Raw genomic sequence first — 23,465 nt, forward strand, 5'->3', positions numbered from 1 at the left:
TGGAAGATAGAGATGAAGTTATCTCAAATGCAATAAAAAAAGAAAACATAAATTAAAAATATAAAAGAGACTTTAAGTGACATGGAGGACACTGTAAACAGCTCTAAAATCTGTGACTTCAGATGAAAAGGAAAGAGCCAGTGGGCCAGAGGCAATATTTGACAAGATAATGGTTGTGAAATTTCCAGAACTGATGAAAGACTCCAACTCACAGACTTAAGAAGCCTCCCAAATCCCAAGCAAGTTAAAGAATAAAAAAACCACACTAAGATGCATCACAGTGAAACTGCAGAACACCAAAAACAAAAAAGAAAACCTTAAAAGCAACGAAGAAAAAATATAGTTAATCTTCAAAGTGTCAGGTAAATGACTTTTCATCACAACCAGTAAAAACCAGAAGACAGTGGAATAATATCTTCAGTGGCCTAAAAGAAAATGACTATCAGCCTAGAATTCAGTACCCAGTGAAAAAAATATTTCAAGAACGAGGCCAAAATAAAGGTATTTTCCGGCAAGCAAAAGCAGAATTTGCTACTAATAGAGTCTTGCTAAAGGAAAGTCTAAAGAAATTTCTTTTTTCAGACAAAAAGAAAATGATCCCAGGCCAGGCACAGTGGCTCATGCCTGTAAATCCCAGCACTTTGGGAGGCTGAGGCAGGAGGATCACAGGATTTTGAGATCAGCCCGGACAACATATTGAGATTTTATCTCACAAAAATATTAAAAATTAGCTGGGCATGGTAATATGGGCCTGTAGTCCTGACCCAGGAGGCTGAGGTAAAAGGATTGCTTGAGCCTGGGAAATCAAGGCTGCAGTGAGACATGATTGCACCATTATACTCTAGCCTGGGTGACAGAGAGAGAGATGCCCTGTCTCAAAAAAAAAAAAAAGAAGAAGAAAATCGACCCAAATGGAAGGTCTGAGAGTTGAGAATAAACAAAGAGCATTATGAGTGGTAGATATTTGCCTAAATCTAAATATAATTGACAATGCAAACAAACAGTAAGTATTGTTAAAATTATTTTAATATGATTTTTTTAAAGAAAAATATCACATCTAACATTAGAAATAGGCCCAATCAAATTTGCATTTTATGCCTACTATTAAACAGACCTCATTAGACCAAGTGTTTTACAAACTAGTACTATTGTCTCCATCTGACACATACCTCTAAAAGCAAAAACATGATACATTTCTTCTTTTCTCATCCATAGAGGCAAATTGTATTAATATATTATTGGTATTCTCTTTTTAAATAACATCACTTTAAGTGTTTTTCTTCACAATGACATTTCAAATTTATGTAATGTACCAGTGAAGATGATGTATTATATAATTAGATTAAGAAAGTACCATATATTTAGAAGATCATGATTTAGAGAAATAAAAAGCACAATTATATACTACTTTCACTTAACTATGAAGTATTAATGATTCCTCCATAGAAGTCTATAAGTGAAAGTTCATCATAACAAATTATATAATTATGTATTCACAGGTTAAAGACAATTAAGTCTTATTGAAATGCTCTGCCTACTCTTTCCACCCACATTGCATATTCAAAATTAGGTACATGCTATGACTTTTAACACCATCTCGGGAAATAGCTAGAAATTTGTACTGAGGTATAAGAATTGACTCCTGAGTTTTAACTCAATTCATAGGACATCCTAAATTCAAAATAAATTCTAATAATAATAAGAACCCATTTCTTTCTGATAGCTACTTAGACTACAAATTTCCAATTGTAAATGTGTTTTTCATTTCAATTTTGGGAAAGGGTTTTTTTTTTTAAGTTTTTCATGACTATTTAAACATGGGAAGCTTAGAACACATAATCCCTTAGATTTCCAAAGGTGTAAGTATAATGCAAATGAATTATACCTTACTTTAACCAGAACCTTTCTCTTTTTTCCCCTCAACCACATGAGATTATTCAAAGTATATTTACTTGTATACTACTTTGTTTTTGTTTTAGAATCAGGGTCTCACTCTGTCACCCAGGCTGAAGTGCAGTGGCATGCACTACAGCCTCAAACTCCTGGGTTCAAGTGATCTCCCTCGTCAGCCTCCTGAGTCACTGGGATTACAAGCATGAGCCACCACACCCTAGAATATTTTCTTGATAAAACCGAATCTATAATTTTATTGAAGACTATTCAAATGACTTTTATTTATATTTAATATATGTAAAAGTTTATATATTACTAGTATTCCTATTAACTACTAGATTACTAGCTAATTGCAAGATTATTCCAGTTAGCTTTGTCCAACCTGTATTTATACAAGTACATGAAACTCTTGAGAAGTCACAGTAATTAAATTTTCATAAACCAGGTGGTATATTAATTCTTTCAATTTAATAAGTTATCAGTTTGTACTGGGTCTTACACTCATTTACAAAAAAAAATTATCAAGTATCTGTATGTTGTTCTACCTCATTCCTAAAATGTGTGTAAAGCTAGAAGAGTCCTCACCCTATAAACCAGCAGTATTTCAAAACTCATTGTTACTGTTCTCGGAGTGAAGGTGCCATATATTCTTACAGCATTATCAGGTAGCAACCATCTACTCACTCCTCCCAACCACGGGTACTACCTAGATGTCTTTTGCCAGATCTCCCAGGTATTTAGTGCCTCTTTTACCTCTACAGAACACTGGTACCCAGAAGTGATATGGTGGGAAAAGAAGGCGCCTACCCTATATTCCAATAAAGTGTGTCCACTGCATTCCTGTCAGATTCATTCCTCTGTTCTAGGCCTTGTTGGTATTCTCCCCTAGTTGTTTCCAGTCCATTTCTATGGGAGCCTTACTTTTGTCTGGTATTCTTACGTGCACAGCTGAAACCAGACTCCCAGTCTCATTCCCTTAATTGTATCCTTTAACCCTTAATCCCTGTAATATCCTCCTGGAACTGGGATTGATACACCTCTATTTAAGACTTTATCTTTGAATGTCAACTTACTTCCAGACATGGCCACCAACTCCACCCCGTGATCCCACATTGCTACTTACTCCCCACTTCCTTCTGCAGTCAGCAAATAGACTTGGACCTGATATTCTTTGTGTCCTAAGCCCCCCACCCCTTCCTTAAGTTGCTAAAGTAGTACACTAAAAGAATACAATTATCTGAACTGAGGGCGGGGAAAATTCCAGAGAAAAATGACCTTCGTGTGACAAACAAAGGCAAGAGAGTAAAAGGGAGGGCACTGTTAGAGATTTAAAATAGACTTATCGGATACATCAACCAAGGCAGTACATGGATCTTTACCTTTATCAGATTCTGACTCAAACAAACAACTTAGAAAAAGACATAATGACACAATCAGGAAAATTTTAATACCAACTAGATATTATAGGACATTAAGGAATTATTGTTAATTGTCTTAGCTGTGATAATGGCACATGATTATGGTTTTTGTTTTTTTAATGTCTCATTTCCTAAAGACATTCTAAAATGTCACTGGGTCCCTGCTTTAGGAAAAAAAGAAAAGAAAAGAAAACTTTCAGAGTATGTCACTTTCTTTTTTATACCTGTCAGTCAATTCCATGGGAAAGTATTACTACTTGTTATTTTCTACCCTTAACCAAATACAGTAATCATTTTCTCCTTATCATATCTAGTAGTATTTTTCAGTAAAAAGTGTTCAAATCAAAAGCAATCCATGCTGCCTACCTGGTATTTGCTCCAAACATCTGTTAAACCACTATGAAAGTCCTAACATCTTAAGACTGGTGGTAAATAAATCTGATTGAGCATGTTAACACGTTCAAATTTATATAAAGCATTCTGCAAATATAGATTACTCTAGAGATGCTAAGAAGCAGATGTAGTGGTCTCCTTGGCATTGGCATTCACATGATTCAGCTACAAATAGAATTTGAACAGATTCCAAGTGCACAACTGTCAAATTCATAAAAAGTAGCAAAAAAAAATGTCAAATAAAAATTTAGATTTTTCCTAGAATAGCAGTGACTGTGTTTAAAAAAAATTGAAATATTCTGTTAATGTTTTATTTCTTCAGTGCTAATATTTGACAAGAACTAAGTACTTTGATTTCCATTGAATAAGCAGTGATAGCCCAGAAACTGTTGTAAGTTAGTGTTACTATTGGGTCCACAGAAAACCTCAAAATACATTTTAACCAATATTACAAAGTTAAGACAAATTTGATTCACTGAAGTAGTATAGTGCAGTGTGTTTGAGTTCTAACACCAAAGTCAGACAGATCTCAGTTCTAACCCTAGCTTTGTCATTTACCACCAAGGATGTCATCTGTAAAAATCATCTGTAAAATAGGAATTTTAAAAAAACCTCTTTTATAATATGATAAGAATTAAAGAACTCAAGAAATATAAGCTATTATAGTCACTACCTTTTGGGAATATTATGTTCTACACAATATTACTAACCCCACTACACCAAGTTGAAGGAAAATTACACACAGACCATACACTCTACCATCCTCTCATTCATACCAAGGCTTTTGTAGCAACTGGCCTGATTCTGAGGTTTATAGAAGATACGTAGGCAGGCATGACTTCAGGCCATTATGCAGCTTTATGTAATAATATACACACCCCTAATATGTAAGTATCAGGAACTTTCATGTGATGTGAAGATGAAAGCCACTTCCTTAACAACCAGGAAACACTAAATTTCAGAGTTATGTTTTCCATTCAAGTTAATCTCTAGCCAGACCTCCTCTTACAATACATGGAGTTAACATTCCAAGCCAGTCACCTCTTGCCACACTTATTTCTTAGTATAACAAATTACAGTAAATAAAACTTATCAGCCAGGCACTGTGCCTCATGCCTATAATCCCAGCAATTTGAGAGGCTGAGGTGGGAGGATCACTTGAGGTCGAGAGTTCAAGATCAGCCTGAGGAACATGGCAAGACCCTGTCTCTACAAAAAATTAAAAAATTAGCCATGTGTGGTGGCACATGCCTGTAATTTCAGCTACTCGGGAGATTGTGGCAGGAGGATCACTTGAGCCCAGGAGTTCGAGGCTACAGTGAGCTATGATTGTGCCACTGCATTCCAGCCTGGGCAACAGAGCAAGAGGGCACTGGCTCTAAAGACAAAAAACAAAAACAAAACTTACCTCTAAGGATGATGCAGTAGTGCACACATGTCCTTATTATTATTCTTTTGCCTTCACAGTGTTGCATAGCAACCCAGAACGTCTTATGTATGATTTTGGGTGTAAAAATGGCTTTTTGAAATATTTATTTGAAATCTTTCTTTGAAACATGTAAGATAGATATAAAGGTTTCAGGCAAATTCAAGTTAAACATTTAGGGCTAGAATACTAATAGGTTATATATTTTTATATAGTATTTTTCATGCTATTTGATTAATGCACAACTATTGATATTTAGACTGACAACTGAATTGATGATATGATGACAGACTCTTCCCTCCACTGTAAACTATGGTAAGTAATTTGTATGGCATTATTTTGATACTATACAGATGTCCAGTTCCCCTTCAAACATAAACCTTATGCTTTAACACCTATTGAAAACCCTTACATGAGTCAATAATTTCAATAAGAATTGCAAAATAATTATAAATATATCATTCCTTCTACATTCTGACTTTCTTCGGTAACCTAGAGCTTGCCTTTATTACCTGGAACTATTTGGTTACCCTGAAATACAGCCCCTACTGTAAAGGAAAAGTAAATAATAATTCTTTGCTTTTAATTACAAATTTTCAAAGTAAAGATATTTTGGAGACTAATGGAAAAATTTGGATTTGGGTTTTAGATAAGATAAAAATGTATTCACTTGGAAAGGTGAAGATTGTTAATTTTAAAAAGTAAATAGGTTACAAAACCACACACTGAGTATGATATCATTTTGGTAGAAATACATTTATATATTTATATGCATATATAGGGATAAATAATGAACTGGAGAGATATACACTGAACTGTTAAACTCTAGAAGGGGGGAATGTGGTTGTTTTTATTTTTCTATATTGCTTATATGTCATTTTGTACTTTCTACTTGCATATGCTAGTTTTATAATAATAAAAGGTTATTTTAAAAAGAAAATCACTGTTTTCCACTGAGCCCAGATACAGCTTCTGAATCACCATCAACATGAGACTGATACATTCCAGCATGGGAGGCTGCCAGGGCACCAGCCCAGCTGGTTACTTCTTCAAAGAAGTAACTACTGATTTCCTTTTGCTTACTGATTTCCTTTGCCTATGCATCTTACCCATGGCTCAAGGTTACCTTAGCACTAAATCCAATTAGCCTTTTCACTTTGGCAGTCCTTACCAATTGGCAACTTCTTTGTCTCTTGGCTTGCTTTTGGGCAAAAATTACCTTCTTCTTTAGTTTTTGAGTCATTATATCCTCTTGGTTTTCTTCCTACCTTTCTGACTTCTCAGTCTCCTTTGAAAGTTTACGATTTCGGCCGGGCACGGTGGCTCAAGCCTGTAATCCCAGCACTTTGGGAGGCCGAGGCGGGTGGATCACGAGGTCAGGAGATCGAGACTATCCTGGCTAACATGGTGAAACCCCGTCTCTACTAAAAATACAAAAAAAAACTAGCTGGGCGTGGTGGCGGGCGCCTGTAGTCCAGCTACTTGGGAGGCTGAGGCGGGAGAATGGCGTGAACCCGGGAGGCGGAGCTTGCAGTGAGCCGAGATCGCGCCACTGCACTCCAGCCTGGGAGACACAGCGAGACTCCGTCTCAAAAAAAAAAAAAAAAAAAAAAAAAAAGAAAGTTTACGATTTCTTTAATTTCCCCCACAATTCCATACTCAGCCTTCTGCCTTCACTCTGTATCTTTTTCCTGAAAAAGGGAGGAGGGAAGAGAATACATTTTATGTTCTAATTCATGTTAATCTATCAAATAGATATCTATAGCCTTGTTCTCTCTCCTGAAGAATATAGTCACATATATAATCACAAATTATTATAAACTCCATTTAGACATTTCACCTGAAAAATATATAAAACAACTCAATCTCTATGCATTAATTTTTCAATAGTTATTAGTCATCTTCTGAGCATCAGGTTGTGCTAGAAACTGAAATATATACTAAAGTGAGTAAAACTGGCATAGCTGGAAATTAAGTTGAAGAAGTAAATAGAGGCCAAGTCCTATAGGAGATTTCATGGAATGTGTGTTAGTCTGTTCTCACGCTGCTAATAAAGACATACCCAAGACAGGGTAACTTATAAAGGAAAGAGGTTTAATTGACTCACAGTTCCACATGGCTAGGAGGCCTCACAATCATGGCAGAAAGCTAATGAGGAGCAAAGTCACGTCTTAATGGTGGAAGGCAAAAGAGACAGCATATGCAGGGGAACTCTCTTTTATAAAACCATCAGATCGACTGGGTGCAGTGGCTCACACCTGTAATCCCAACACTTTGGGATGCTGAGAAGATCACCCGAGGTCAGGAGTTTGAGACCAGCCTGGTCAACATGGTGAAACCCCATCTCTACTAAAAAATGCAAAAATTAACTGAGCATGATGGCACGCACCTGTAATCCCAACTACTTGGGACGCTGAGGCAGGAGAATTGCTTGAACCCAGGAGGTGGAGGTTGCAGTGAGCCAAGATCATGCCACCGCACTCCAGCCTGGGCAACAGAACAAGACCCTGTCTCAAAAAAAAAAGGGGGGGGGGCTGGGCGCGGTGGCTCATGCCTGTAATCCCAGCACTTTGGGAGGCTGAAGTGGGCAGATCACGAGGTCAGGAGATCAAGACCATCGTGACCAACACAGTGAAACCCTGTCAGTACTAAAAATACAAAACAATTAGGCGCACATGGTGGCGCATGACTGTAGTCCCAGCTACTCAGGAGGCTGAGGCAGGAGAATCACTTGAACCCAGGAGACAGAGGTTGCAGTGAGCTAACATGGCACCATTGCACTCCAGTCTGGGTGACAGAGTGAGACTGTTAAACAAACAAACAAACAAACCATCAGATCATTATTCATTATCACAAGAACAGTACAGGAAAGACCCGCCCCCATAATTCAATTACCTCCCACCGGGTCCCTCCCAAGATGTGTGGGAATTATGGGAGCTATAATTTGAGATGAGATTTGGGTGGGGACACAGCCAAACCATATAATTCTACCCTGGCTCCTCCAAAATCTTAAGTCCTCACATTTCAAAATCAATCATGCCTTTCCGGTGGTCCCCCCAAAGTCTTAACTCATTTCAGCATTAACTCAAAAGTCCACAGTTCAAAGTCTTATCTGGGACAAGGCAAGTCCCTTCTACCCATGAACCTGTAAAATCAAAAGCAAGTTAGTTACTTCCTAGATACAATGGAAGTAAAGGCATTGGGTAAATATAATCATTCCAAATGGGAGAAATTGGCCAAAACTAGGGGGCTCCAGGCCCCATGCAAATCTGAAATCCAGTAGGGCAGTCACTAAACCTTAAAGTTCCAAAATGATCTCCTTTGACTCCATGTCTCATATCCAAGGCATGCTGATGCAAAAGGTGGGCTCCCACAGCCTTGGGTATCTTTGCCCTGTGGCTTTGCAGGATGCAGTCAGTCCCCATCCTGGCTGCTTTCACAGGATGGCATTGAGTGTCTGGCTTTTCCAGGCACACAGTGCAAGCTATCAGTGGACCTACCATTCTGGGGGTTCTGGAGTCTGGAGGACAGTGGCCCTCTTCTCACAGCTCCACTAGGCAGTGCCCCAGTGGGAAATCTGTGTGGGAGCTCCCACCCCATATTTCCCTTCCACACCGCCCTAGCAGAGGTTCTCCATGAGATCTCTGGCCCTGTAGCACACTTTTGCCTGGACATCTATGCATTTCCATACATCCTCTGAAATCTAGGTGGAGGTTTCCAAACCTCAATTTTTCCATGCATCCATAGGCAAATGCCATGTGTAAGCCAGAGCTTGGGACTTGCACCCTCTGAAGCAATGGCCTGAGCTGTACATTGGCCCCTTTTAGCCATGGCTGGGACAAAGGGCATCAAGTCCCAAGACTGCACAAAGTAGCAAGGCTCTGGGTGCGGTCCACAAAACCATTTTTTCCTCTAGGCCTCCAGGCCTGTCAGGGGAGGGGCTGCTGTAATGACCTCTGACATGCCATGGAGACATTTTCCCCATTGTCATGGAAATTAACATTTGGTTCCTCATTACTTACACAAATTTCCACAGCCAGTTTGAATTTTTCCTCAGAAAATGGGTCATTCTTTTATATTGCATCATCAGGCTGCAAATTTTCCAAACTTTTATGCTCTGCTTCCCTTCTAAACATAAGTTCCAATCCAAACCATATCTTTGTGAATGCAAAAACTGATGCTTTTAACAGCACCCAGATCACCTCTTGAATGCTTTGCTGCTCAGAAATTTCTTCCATCAGATACCCTAAATCATCCATCTCAAGTTCAGTGTTCCACAGACCTATAGGACAGGGGCAAAATGCCACCAGTCTCTTTGCATAGCAAGAGTGGCCTTTACTCCAGTTCCCCAAAAATTCCTCATCTGCATCTGAGACCACCTCAGCCTGAACTTTATTGTCCATATCACTATCAACATTTTAGTCAAAACCATTCAACAAATCTCTAGGAAGTTCCAAACTTTCCCACATTTTCCTGTCTTCCTCTGAGCCCCCCAAACAATTCCAACCTCTGCCTATGACCCAGTTCCAAAGCCACTTCCACATTTTCAGGTATCTTTTCAGCAGCATCCCACTCTGCTGGTACCAATTTACTGTATTAGTCTGTTCTCACGCTGCTAATAAAGAAATACCTGGGACTAGGTAATTTATAAAGGAAAGAGGTTTCATTGACTCACAGTTCCACATGGCTTGCTTGGGAGGCTTTACAATCATAGCAGAAGGCAACACTGCTTCAATACTGGAGTACATCTGGACATATGTCTAAAATATTACAATTAGGTTTTGATGTAGGAGGCAAGTGTAATAATAATTTAAATGCAAATAAATTGAACTCCACAATCAAAAGACATAGAGTGGTGAATGAATTAAAAATAAAGACCTAACTATCCAGTGTGCATAAGATACTCACTTTAACCTAAGGACACACATAAACTGCACTGAAAGAATGGAAAGAGATATACCATGCTAGCTGGGTACAGTGGCTCACACTTGTAATCCTAGCACTTTGGGAGACCAAAGCAGGCAGATCACTTGAGGCCAGGAGTTTGAGACCAGCCTGGCCAACATGGTGAAACCCTTTCTCTACTAAAAACAAAAATATTAGCCAGGCATGATGGTGGATGCCTGTAATCTCAGCTACTCAGGAGGTTGAGGCAGGAGAATTGCTTGAACCTGGGAGGCGGAGGTTGCAGTGAGCCAAGATCATGCCACTGCACTCCAGCCTGAGCAACAGAGTGAGACTCCATCTCAAAAAAAGAAAAAAGAGAAAAAGATATATAATAAGACATATAATAAACTTCCGTGTGTGTGTGTGTATAAAATTAAGTCACACAATCACAAGGTCCCACAATAGGGTGTCTACAAGCTAAAGAGCAAGGAAGCCAGTCTGAGTCCCAAACCTAAGAACTTGGAGTCTGATGTTCGAGAGCAAGAAGCATCCAGCATGGGAGAAAGATGTAGGCTGGGAGGCTAGTCCGGTCTAACTTTTTCATGATTTTCTGCCTGCTTTATATTCACTGGTAGCTGATTAGATGGTGCCCACCAGATTAAGGATGGGTCTGCCTTCCCCAGCCCACTGACTCAAATGTTAATCTCCTTTGGCAACACCCTCACAGACATACCCAGGATCAATACTTTGCATCCTTCAATCCAATTAAGTTGACACTCAATAGTAACCGTCCCAACATTGTATAATAATAAAAGGGTAATTCACCAGGAATATATAACAACTGTAAATATATGTGCACCCAATATCAGAGCATCTAAACACATAAAGCAAACATTGACAGAACTGAAGGGAGAAATAGGCAGCAATACAATAATAGCAGGAGATTTCAATACCCCACTTTCAATAATGAACAGAACATCTGGACAGGAGATTAATAAGGAAACAGGACTTGAACTACAATTTAGATCAAATGACCATCACAGACATACAGAATAGTCCACCTAATAGCAGCAAAACATACATTCTTCTCAAGCATGTATAGATCTTTCCTCAGAATAGATCACATTAAGTCACTAAACTGATTTTAGCATCTTTAAGAAGATTCAGGCTAGGCATGGTGGCTCACACCTGTAATCCCAACACTTTGGGAGGTCAAGGCAGATGCGTCACTTGAGGTCAGGAGTTTGAGACCAGCCTGGCCAACATGGTAAAACTCCATCTCTACTAATACAAAAAAATTAGCCAGGTGTGGTGGCATGCACCTGTAATCCCAGCTACTGGGGAGGCTGAGGCACAAGAATCACTTGAACCCAGGGAGCGGAGGTTGCAGTGAGCCAAGGTCGCACCACTGCACTCCAGTCTGGGTGACAGAGTGAGACTGTGTCAAAAAAAAAAAAAGAAAAAGGAAGATTGAAATCATATCAAGTATCTTTTCTGAATACAATGAAAACAAATAGAAATCAATAGCAGAGGGAATTTGGAAAATTCATAAACATGGAAATTAACACACTTCTGAATAACCACTTGGTCAAAGGAGATATCAAAAGTTAAATTAGAAAATTCCTCTAGACAGGCCAAGCACTGTGACTCACACCTGTAATCCTAGCACACTGGCAGGCAGAGGTGGGTGGATCACGAGGTCAGGAATTCAAGACCAGCCTGGCCAAGATGGTGAAACCCCGTCTCTACTAAAAATGCAATAATTAGCCAGGCATAGTGGCAGGTGCCTGTAATCCCAGCAACTCCAGAAGCTGAGGCAGGGAATTGCTTGAACCTGGGAAGCAGAGGTTACAGTGAGCAAGATCACACCACTGCACTCTAGCCTGGGCGACAGAGCAAGACTCGATCTCAAAAAAAAAAAAAAAAAAAAATTCCTCTAGACAAAAACACAACATTTCAAAACTCGTAGGCTGCAGCAAAAGCAGTACTAAGTTCATAGTGATAAACAGGTGCATTAAATAATAAGAAAGATTTCAAATAAACAACCTAAATTTATACCTTGAGGAAGTAGAAAAAGAAGAACAAAGGAGGCCCAAAATTAGCAGAAAAAAGGAAATAACAAACAGTAGACTAGGAATAAATGAAATAGAAAATAGAAAAATGATAGAAAAAAAATCAACACACCTAAGAGTTGGTTTTTTGAAAAGATAACTAAAATTAAACTCTTAGCTAAACTAAGAAAAAGAAGAGTCAAATAAGCAAAATCAGAAATAAAAGAACAGACATTACAACTGATGCCACAGAAATACAAAAGATCATAAGAGACCATTGTGAAGAATTATAAGCCAACAAACTAGATAAATGGAAAAAAAAATGGATAAATTGCTCATACAACCTACCAAGACTGAATCAAGAAGAAATAGAATGCCTGAACAGACCAATAACTAGTATGGAGATTGATTCAGTAATCAAAAACTTCCCCAAAAAGAAAAGTCCAGGACCAGGCTTCCCTGGTAAACTCTACTTTAAAGACAAATTAGTGCCAATCCTTTTTGACCTCTTCAGAAAAATTAAAGAGGAGGGAAAGGTTCTAAACTCATGAGGTCAACTTTATGCTGATACCAAAGACAGACATAGACATCACAAGAAAACTACAGCTCAGTATTCCTAAAGAATATTGTAAAAATTTTCAACAAATACTAGCAAAGCAAATCCAACAGCACATTATCATACACCATGACCGAGTGTGATTTATGCCTGAGATACGAAGATTTCAATATATGAAATCAACTAATCTGATACAGCATATTAGCAGAATAAAAAATAATCACCATGTGATTCTCTCAATTGATACGTAAGCATTTCACAAAATTCAACATGATAAAAACTTTGTTGATGAAAATTTCCAACACATAGTAATAGAGGGAAATGACCTCAACATACTAAAGTATATATGCAAAGCCCACAAACATCATACTCAACAGTAAAAAATTGGAAGTTTTTCCTCTAAGATAAATGAGACAAGGGTGCCAACTCTTGCCGCTTTTATTCAACATAGTAGTGGAAATTCTAGCCAGAATAGCTAGGCAAGAAAATGAAATATAGGCCAGGTGCGGTGGCTCACACCTATAATCCCAGCACTTTGGGAGGCTGAGGCGGGCAGATCACCTGAGGTCAGGAGTTCAAGAGCAGCCTGGCCAACATGATGAAACCCCATCTCTACTAAAAATACAAAAATTAGCTGGGCGTGGTGGCAAACACCTGTAATCCCAGCTACTTAGGATGCTGAGGCAGGAGAATTGCTTGAACCAAGGAAGTGAAGGTTGCAGTGAGCCAAGATTGCACCACTCCATTCCAGCCTGGGTGACAGAGTGAGATTCCGTCTCAAAAAAAAAAAAAAAAAAAAAGGAAAAGGAAATATAAGGCTTACAATTGGAAAGGAAGAAGTAAAATTGTCCCTGGTTGCAGATGACATACTCTTATCTACAGAAAACCCAAAGACTTCCTTTAAAAAAGATTAGAACATGATTATGACCACGACGCTGGTGTAACAACAATATCAGCACATTTCAAAAGAAAATACCCAGATAATTTGTTCTCTTTGAGGGCAGGGAACATGTCTTAGTCATGTTTGTTTACCCAGTACCTACAAAGAGTCTGAAGCAGTAGACAGTGAAGGTAAATGCTTGCTGAGAGAAGGTTGTAGTATGTTACCATATTGATATATTGTACTTTCTGAATATTCATGGAAATAAGTGGCATATAGGCCAAGAACTATTATTATATACTTATATTAATGTAAGTTTAAGTAACAAAGCACAATGTTGATTTAGTTGGTGGTAAATAAAGCTGGCAACTACCTTACAACAAAAAAATTTAAAAATTCAATAATTAAAATAAAAAAGGTCAGAGCAAGTAAACATTCAGTAAAGTAGTAGAATACAAAATCAACAACAAGGATCAATTGCATTTCTATACACTAACAATAAACTATCTGAAAAGGAAATTAGAAAAACAATCCCATTTACAGTAGCACCAAAAATAATAAATTACATAGGAACAAACCTACTAAGGAGAGGAAAGACTTCTATTTTAAAAACTACAAAACATTAATGAAAAAAGGTACACAAGACACAGGAAAATGGAAAGATATTCCATGTTCATGGATTGGAAGACTTAATATTATTAAAATGTTCGTTCTTCCTGAAATGATCTATAGACTCGCTGAATTCCTATCAAAATCCCAGTGGCACTTTAAAATAAAAATAGAATAAATAACTCTAAAATTCATATGGAGTTATAAAAGACCACAAATAACCAAATCAGTCTTGAGAAAGAACAAAACTGGAGGCACTACATTTTCTGATTTCAAAATACATTGCAAAGCTACAGTAATTAATACAGTAGGTACTGGCATAAAGATAAACATAAACCAATGGGACAGGATAGAGAACCTCAAAATAAATTCACATATACACAGTCAACATGCCATTCTCCTGCCTCAGCCTCCCGTGTAGCTGGGACTACAGGTGCCCGCCACCACACCTGGCTAATTTTTGTTTGTATTTTTAGTAGAGACGGGGTTTCACTGTGTTAGCCAGGATGGTCTCGATCTCCTGACCTCGTGATCCACCTGCCTCAGCCTCCCAAAGTGCTGGGATTACAGGAGTGAGCCACTGCACCTGGCCGTCTTTATTTATTTTTAATTAATTAATTTTTTTTTGAGACAGAGTTTCACTCTGACACCTAGGCTGGAGTGCAGTGGCGCCATATCGGCTCATTGCAACCTCTGCCTCCCAGGTTCCAGTGATTCTTCTGCCACAGCCTCCCGAGTAGCTGGGATTACAAGTGCACGCCACCATGCACAGCTAATTTTTGAATTTTTAGTAGAGATGAGGTTTTGCTATGTTGGCCAGGCTGGTCTTGAACTCCTGACTTCAAGTGATCTGCCCACCTCAGCCTCCCAAAATGCTGAGATTACAGGCGTGAGTCACTGTCCCTGGTCTATTTTCAATTTTTTTTTTAGAGACAGAGTCTGACTCTGTTGCTCAGGCTGGAGTACAGCGGCACATCATGGTTCACTGCAGCCTCGAACTCCCGAGTTCAAGGATCCTTCTGCCTCAGCCTTCCCAGTAACTATAACTACAGGCATGTGTCACCAGGTCCAGCTAATTTTAAAATTTTTTGTGTGAGGATGGGGTCTCACTGTGTTGCTCAGACTGATTTTAAACTACTGGCCTCAAGTGATCCTCCCTTCTTGGCTTTCCAAAATGCTGGGATTACAGGCATCAGCCACTGTGCCTGGCCCAGTCAACAGGTTTTTGACAAGGGGGCCAAGATAACACAACGAGGAATAGATATTATCCTAAACAAATGGTGCTGGAAAAATTGGATATCTATATGCAAAGAATGAAATTGTACCCTATGCCTATAATCCCAGCACTTTGAGAGGCCAAGACAGGTGGATCACAAGGTCAGGAGATTGAGATCATCCTGGCCAACATAGTGAAACCCCATCTCTACTAAAAATACAAAAATTAGCTGGGCATGGTGGTGTGCGCCTATAGTCCCAGCTACTTGGGAGGCTGAGAGAGAAGAATAGCTTGAACCCGGGAGGCAGAGGTTGCAGTGAGCCGAGATGGCGCCACTGCACTCCGGCCTGGTGACAGAGCAAAACACTGTCTCAAAAAAAAAAAAAAAAAAGAGAGAGAGAAAAGAAATTGGACCCTTATCTAACACCATCCACAGAGTAAACTCCAAATGTGGCCTAAGTGGTGGTGCCTATAATCTCAGCTACTTGGAAGGCCATGGCAGGAAGATCACTTGAGCCCAAGAATTCAAGACCAGCCTGGGCAACACAGGAAGACCCAGTCTCTTAAAAAAATAAAAATAGATTAAAAACATCAGACTCAAAAGAGTAAAACTCCTAGAAGAAAACAGGGTTAATGACTTTGGTCTTGGCAGTGATATTATGGATATGATACCAAATGCACAGGCAACAAAAGCAAAATAAACAACAGTATGGAAGTTCCTCAAAAAACTAAAAGTAGAACTAGCATTTATCCAACAATCTCCCTTCTAGGTTTTTGTGCAAAAGAATTGGAACCAAGATCTTACAGAGATATTAGCACTCCTATTTTCATTGCAGCACTATTCATAATAACCAAAATGTGGAAATAAACTCAATGTTCATTGACAGATGAATGGATAAAGTGGGCAAATACATACAATAGAATACTATTCAGCCTTTAAAAAGAAGAATTTCTGCAATATGAGACAACATGGATGAACCTTGAGAACATCATGCTAAGTGAAATAAGCCAGTCACAGAAAGATAAATACTGCATGGTTCCACTTATATGAGATATCCAAAATAATCAAATTCATAGAATCAATGAGTGAAATGGTAGTTTCCAAGGACTGGGGGAAGGAGGAAATGGGGATAATTAATTAATTAATCATTTAATTAATAACTAATTAATGGGCATAAAGTTTCAGTGAAGCAAGGTAAATAAGCTCTAGAGATCTGCTGTGCAACATTGTACAATTTCAGTAATGTATTATTTTATTACAAATTTGTTAAAAGAGGCTGGGTGCAGTGGCTCACACCTATAATCCCAGCACTGTGGGAGGCTGAGGTGGGCAGATCATGAGATCAGGAGATCGAGACCATCCTGGCTAACACAGTGAAACCCCGTCTCTACTAAAAAATACAAAAAATTGGTCAGGCGCGGTGGCTCACACCTGTAATCCCAGCACTTTGGGAGGCCGAGGCTAGTGGATCATGAGGTCAGGAGTTCAAGACCAAGCTGACCAACATGGTGAAACCCCGTCTCTACTAAAAATACAAAAATTAGCTGGGCGTGGTGGCGGGCGCTGGTAGTCCCAGCTACATAGGAGGCTGAGGCAGGAAAACTGCTTGAACCTGGGAGGCAGAGGTTGCAGTGAGCCAAGATCGTGCCACTGCACTCCAACCCGGGTGACAGAGCAAGACTCTATCTCAAAAAAAGAGAGTAGGTCTCATGTTAGGTGTTCTTGTCACAAAACATGTTTTAAATATAAGAGGGAGGATAGTGCCTAAATCAAGAAACTTGAATTGACACAACTTATTCCAAAATCCCTGGCAGGTTTCTACTTCTTTAAAAAGAAATGTGCTATCTATAAGGTCACTCTTAACTGCAAGACAGACAGGATATTTTTAAGTTTACATTGTCATCCAAACTTGAATTGGATTTCTGTTACTAAGGAAGAAGCAGAAAATGGATATTAAGTAGGTACTTTGTTATAGTCCATTCATTGGACTGTGAATGGCTTAACACACCTTATTGTAAATGTATTTTTTGAAATCTGTTTCTTTCCCTAGACTGTAAGATCAGGACTGATTTTTTTAAATGTCTGTGTCCCCTCATTTGGCAAAGTATTTTGCACATAGTATGTACTCAGTATTTATACATGATTTGCTATTGAATGTTTCTTGTGGATCAGTTTATTATGAGTAAAAATTAGGAAAACTTTATTACCAGTAAAAAGTAGGGAGGAAAAGTTAGGAAAAATTATCACTAAAAATGTTAGCATATGTGACTTCTTGTTGGTATTTTTAATTTTTGTACTAATTAATTCATTTTTAGTATATCATCCAAACCCTATTTCTTATATAATTAAAAAGTAACTTCAGAACATAAAAGCTTTCAAGAATATCACAAGTATCTTAGTCCATTCATGCTGCTATAACAAAATACAATAGTGTGAGTGGCTTATAAACAACAGAGATTTATTTTTTGAAGTTCTAGAGGCTAAGAACTCCATGATATGATACTGGCAGATGCAGTGTCTGGTAAGGGTCTACTTCCTCATAGACAGCTGTCTTCTCATTCTAACCTCACATGGTGGAAGAGCTGAGGGTTCTCTCTCAGACCCATTTTATAATGGCAGTAATCTTATTAATGAGGGTCGTAACCCCATAATCTAATAATCTCCCAAATGCCTCACCTCCTAATACCATCATTTTGGAGGTGAGGAGTTCCACATATGAATTTTGGGGGAACATAAACATTCAGACCATAAGAACAATAATTTATTTGCTTATATTAAAAGGAACCATCTTCTCTGCCTCACAGTTTTCCTACCTGGCTCTTAAAATAGAAATATGTTGCCTTCAGAACTACAGAGTCAAGAGGAAATTTCATCTTTCTTTGTGCCATTTTCCCCAAGAGGAAGGAGTATTGTATTTAATTGTCGATTTGGGGAGAAAAACATAAAACCCAAACCATTTCTTGCCATCTTTTTCAAATTTTCCCACCCACAAGAAATTATATTCTGCTCAGTTCCTCAAGATATGTTATAAACTAAAAACACAAGGATCAGGGCCTATGCTTATCTTCTAGAACAGGCCTGAGGCCTAACTCTCATTCTTGGTTTCTTTCTCTTTTTTTTGAGACAGAGTCTCGCTCCGTCACCCAGGCTGGGGTGCAGTGGCACGATCTCGGCTCACTGCAAGCTCTGCCTCCCGGTTTCACATCATTCTCCCGCCTCAGCCTTCCGAGTAGCTGGGACTACAGGCGCCCGCCACCACACCCAGCTGATTTTTTATATTTTTAGTAGAGACAGGGTTTCACCATTCACAGGATGGTCTCGATCTCCTGACCTCGTGATCCGCCCACCTCGGCCTCCCAAAGTGCTGGGATTACAGGCGTGAGCCACCATGCCCGGCCAACTCTCTTTCTACTGTTGATCTCACCAAACATGAAACAGTGATTATATATAAGTCTATCCATCTTGCAGACTCAAATTCTCCTATGGCGAGTCATCACCCATTTGGACTTAAGTATTTGACCACCCTGGCCAACATGGTGAAACCCCGTCTCTACCAAAAGTACAAAAATTAGCTGGGCATGGTGGCAGGTGCCTGTAGTCCCAGCTACTCGGGAGACTCGGGAGGCTGAGGCAGGAGAATTGCTTGAACCCAGAAGGCAGAGGTTGCAGTGAGCTGAGATCATGCCACTGCACTCCAGCCTGGGTGACAGAGTGAGACTCCGTCTCAAAAAAATAAAAAAAAAGTATTGAAAAACCTGGTCATGGTTGTGTTTTATAATACATCCAATCAGCTTTATCTTAAGAAGCTTTTTTGAAATGAAGTCTCACTCTGTCACCCGGGCTGGAGTGCAATGGTGTAATATCACTGCTCACTGCAGCCCCTACCTCCTTGGCTCAAGCAATCCTCCCACCTCAGTCTCCCAAGTAGCTGGGACTACAGACATATGCCACATGCCTGGCTAATTTTTAAAACATTTTGTAGAGATGGAGTCTCCCTATGCTAGGCTGATCTTGAACTCCTGGACTCAAGCAGCTCTCCTACCTCGGCCTTCTGTAAGTGCTGGGTTTACAGTCATGAGCCACCGTGCCAACTAAAGTTGGTATTTTATCTTTTTGGCTTCCTATCAGTTGGGTCTGAATTCAGGGAAGAGTTAAGATGTGTGAGCAGCCATCACTGCCTAAGCCCCATTGATGACAGGATAGTAATACATTTTTTAATAGGTAACTCTAATCAAAAGTAGTTGTTTAATGAGAACCTTGGTCTAGCAAAAGAAATAAATTTGAATCTTGCCAGTCTAACAGTAAGGGAATAAAATATCCCAGAAGCCATGTGTGGCTGCTTATGTCTGTAATCCCAGTGTCTTGGGATTCCAACACAGGTGGATTGCTTGAGCCCAGGAGGTCAAGGCTAAAGTAAGCCTTGGTTGTAGCACCATGTTACAGCCTGGGTGACAGAGTAAGACCCTGTCTCAAAAAAAAAAGGGTTTATTTATGAATGCCTACTGTGTGCCAGGCAGCGTTCGGAGGAGAAGTTTAAAGAATTAGAATACTAATACTTTAAACAAAAGTTACCTGGTACTCTAATTTTATTGTTTGAGTTTTGAATTGCTATAATGATCAAGGCAATGAAATATCATAATTATAACATTTGAGTGCTTATGACTTGTCAAATGAGCAGTTTCCTGCAAAACAATATCTGATTGAATCCTCAAAACAATTCTGTGAGACAATACATGAGAATAGTCTAGATTATGCTGCAGTTGGGAGAAAAAGTAAGTGTTTAACAAAAAGTTAGCTCCGGCTGCAGGCAACTCTCCAGGCAACTGTCTTCCATGCAACAACATGATAATCCAGGCAGCTTCAACCTTGTGGTGCTGCTATCTTAAGATGAATCTTTTTCCGTGGTTGCCACAGTCGGGAAAGAAAAGAATTTCATATCGAACTTTTACTGCCACATCCTGAAGGTGACACACATAAACTCTACAGTTTTCACTGGCCAGACCAAGTCACATGGCTCCATTCAGTTGCAGGGTTGCTGAGGAATACAGTCAATCCACTGTGAGGCCAGAAAGCAATATCTAGCATAAATAGCTATTATGACTGTTGTTTTTTTACAGGTGAAGAAATGGAGGCTTAGAAAAAGTAAGTTATTCATCCAAAGGTATATATAAGGTAAGCAGGGGAGCCTCATTATGTGGACCTGAGCAATCTGACTCCAGAGCTTGTGCTTAACCTGTGTCTTCCATTGCCCCCCAGCACCGCGCTGGAAACCTGGCAGAACATAACCACCACTAGGGATATTTAATCCAATTCATATACATTCAGTTCAATTCAAATCAGCGTATATTTGCTAAATGCTTTCTTTGTGCCAGGCATTGCAGCTGCATCTGGAGGAGGGTTGAGCTATTTCACCATATAGATCTCCTACAACTTTGAGACTGTGATGTAAAGAAATAGGCAACTGTGATGGTTATTTTATCCGTCAACTTGGCTAGGCTGTGGTATGCAGATATTTGGTTAAACATTATTCTGAATGTTTTGGCGAAGGCGTTTTTGGATAAGATTAACATTTTAACCAGTGGATTTTGAGTAAAGCAGATTACTTTCCATAATGTGGATGGGCCTCATCAATCAGTTGAAGGCCTTCATAAATCAGAGACTGACCTCCCCAGATAAAGAAGGAGTTCTGCCAGCAGGTTGCCTTTGGACTCAAACAGAAACTGAGTCCCCACAATCATGTGTGCCAGTTCCTTAAAATAAACATCTATATCTATAATATGTATGTGTATACACATTCTGTTGGTTTGGTTTCTCTGGACAACCCTAACTAATATAACAAGCTTAAAAATTAGTTCTATAAAACAGGGCTAAGAAATGATACTTTATTATACTTTAAGAACAAGATCCTCTGCAATCCCTATTTACTTTTATCTTTGAATGTTAAGTAAAAATAGCAGAATTCTAAAATAACCTACAGAAATAAATCAAGGTTCATTATATTTTCTATAATACAAGAAGTTTTACAAAGCTATTGATCATGAAATACATAAATTTTTTCAAGGAACCTTGTGGACTGAAAAAACAGCCAAAACAAATCTGCCATATACAGGCCCCAGAATGTGGTTTTATAATCTGTCTACTTAGGAAACTGTTCCAATTATCTTCACAAATTCAGTATTGTGAGAATGTGTCTAGGTGTTAATTATTTTAAAGGAAGTCAGCTCTCCTACACAGCTGAGAATGCTAACAGTCTCCAATTTTAACTTGTTCTCTTATACAAGATGCTGTTTTGGGAAGTATTTAGTTGCCCCCTGCTGGCCATACAATTGCAGGATTCATTTTTTAGAAAGTTCTCAGTAGATCGCAGATGATAATGATAAACTTCTGAAGAGATGCATTCAACTTTTTCATCAGATGAATTCACAGTAGACTTCCAATGCTCAATTGAGATATGTAAGTTAATCCAAAATTCTTTTTTTTCCCCCACCACCTGGTATAGGGTGAAACGTTGCAGCAGGAAAACTTTAAGCTAGATCAGTGGGAGAACAGGATGAGATGTAGGAGGGCTTCACAGGCTCCCTTTCTTTCTTCTTTAACTTTTGTTTTAGGTTGAGGAGTACTTGTGCAGGTTTGTTATTATAGGTAAACTCATGTCATGGGGATTTGGTTTACAGATTACTTCATTACCCAGGTACTAAGCCTAGTACCCAAAAGTTATTTTTTCTACTCCTCTCTCTCTCCTCACCCTCCACCCTCAAGTAGGCCCCAGTGTCTGTTGTTCCCCTCTTAGTGTCCATGAATTCTCATCATTTAGCTCTCAGTTATAAGTGAGAACATGCGATATTGGTTTTCTGTTCCTGCCTTAGATTAGGCAGGCATGGTGGTGCGTGCCTGTAATCTCAACTACTTGGGAGGCTGAGGCAGAAGAATTGTTTGAACCTGGGAGACGGAGGTTGCAGTAAGCTTAGATCGCACCACTGCACTCAGCACTTAAACTTGAGCAATGGAGCCTCAAAAAAAAAAAAAAATAGCAAAAAGCTTAACCTTTTAAGTCACCAGATGACAGCCTAGATCTTGGATCTTGGCTCTGTCATTTACTAGCTGTATGATGTTGGGCAAGTTACTCAACATCCTGAGGTTAACAGTTTCCCCATGCTTAGAGAAACAGATAATAATAGCATCTATCCTCATAAAGATGTTGTGCAATTGCATACAAAACACTTAGCTGAGTGCTGGGCCTGTACATACAAAACCTCAGGGTTGACTACCATTGGTAGTCATCTATCTTTAGACATTTCAAAGAGCATCAACTTAATTCTAAGAAAAGGAAGTGAGAACCCTGGCCATGAAGCCAGTGTAATCCTAAGGCAATCATTTTAGAAATGTTTTGTGAGGATTATCATAGTTCACTGTGTTAGACATGGTATCCAGCTGACTCTGACTCAAGTCCTTTTCTTAAGCACCCCATTGGTTTTCTTTCCTCATAACTCTTCCTCCAAGTGTCATGGTCTCCCTTTCTTTGTAATTCCATTCCTCCCCCTCAAACATATGACCAGACAGTCATCTCATTTCACCTTTGTGATTTGACATATAACTTGGCCAAAGTAGAGTGATAGTCATCACTTGAGATAGCAGGCATGGTGGAAATAGAGATAATTGAAGAAACAAGGCTTATTTGTGAAAAATGTTCTTTAATAATTTTATCCCTTGTATTCAAATACTTCTGTTGCTCTTTTTTGAGCTCTGCCAGGTTTACGCTTTTTAAAGGTCTCTCCCTACAATGGAAACTACTTGAACACCACTGGCCAGCCTAGCCCAATTTAGTATCTTGGGCCAATTCTAATTTTATGAAAGAGAGAGTTAAGATGATGTATCTTGAAATCTGTACAGAGAAGGCAACTGTAGCATGCTTTCTTCCATGAACTTTTAGCACTGCCTCATTATAGTCCAGAGAAATATATGGGTAGGGGGTAATTAATTTCTGGGGAGGAGAACCTCCTGCCTACCATCCCTCCTAACTTGTAGCATACCATTTATACAAGTTTATTCTCTTCTGCTATCTTAGCCTGGCTTCTTTCCTGAAATTGGAGTCTGAGACAATAACTTATGTGCGGACAGTTGATTTTGGGAAGAGA

General features: G+C 39.1%; 1 long non-coding RNA gene across 2 annotated transcripts in view; it reads left to right on the forward strand.

Moving 5' to 3' along the window:
* The window catches only part of LOC126930943 (uncharacterized), a 30,507-nt gene that overhangs the window by 3,149 nt on the left and 3,893 nt on the right, over positions 1 to 23,465 (forward strand). The window contains exons 2-3 of one of the 2 annotated variants that reach the window (XR_007717717.1): positions 5,390 to 5,445; positions 20,448 to 20,502. This is a non-coding gene — a long non-coding RNA (uncharacterized LOC126930943). The remainder of the gene's footprint in view (positions 1 to 5,389; positions 5,446 to 20,447; positions 20,503 to 23,465) is intronic. The other variant, XR_007717718.1, reaches the window with a different exon arrangement.

Source organism: Macaca thibetana, chromosome 11 (assembly GCF_024542745.1).
Source record: "Macaca thibetana thibetana isolate TM-01 chromosome 11, ASM2454274v1, whole genome shotgun sequence".
Lineage (NCBI taxonomy): Eukaryota > Metazoa > Chordata > Mammalia > Primates > Cercopithecidae > Macaca > Macaca thibetana.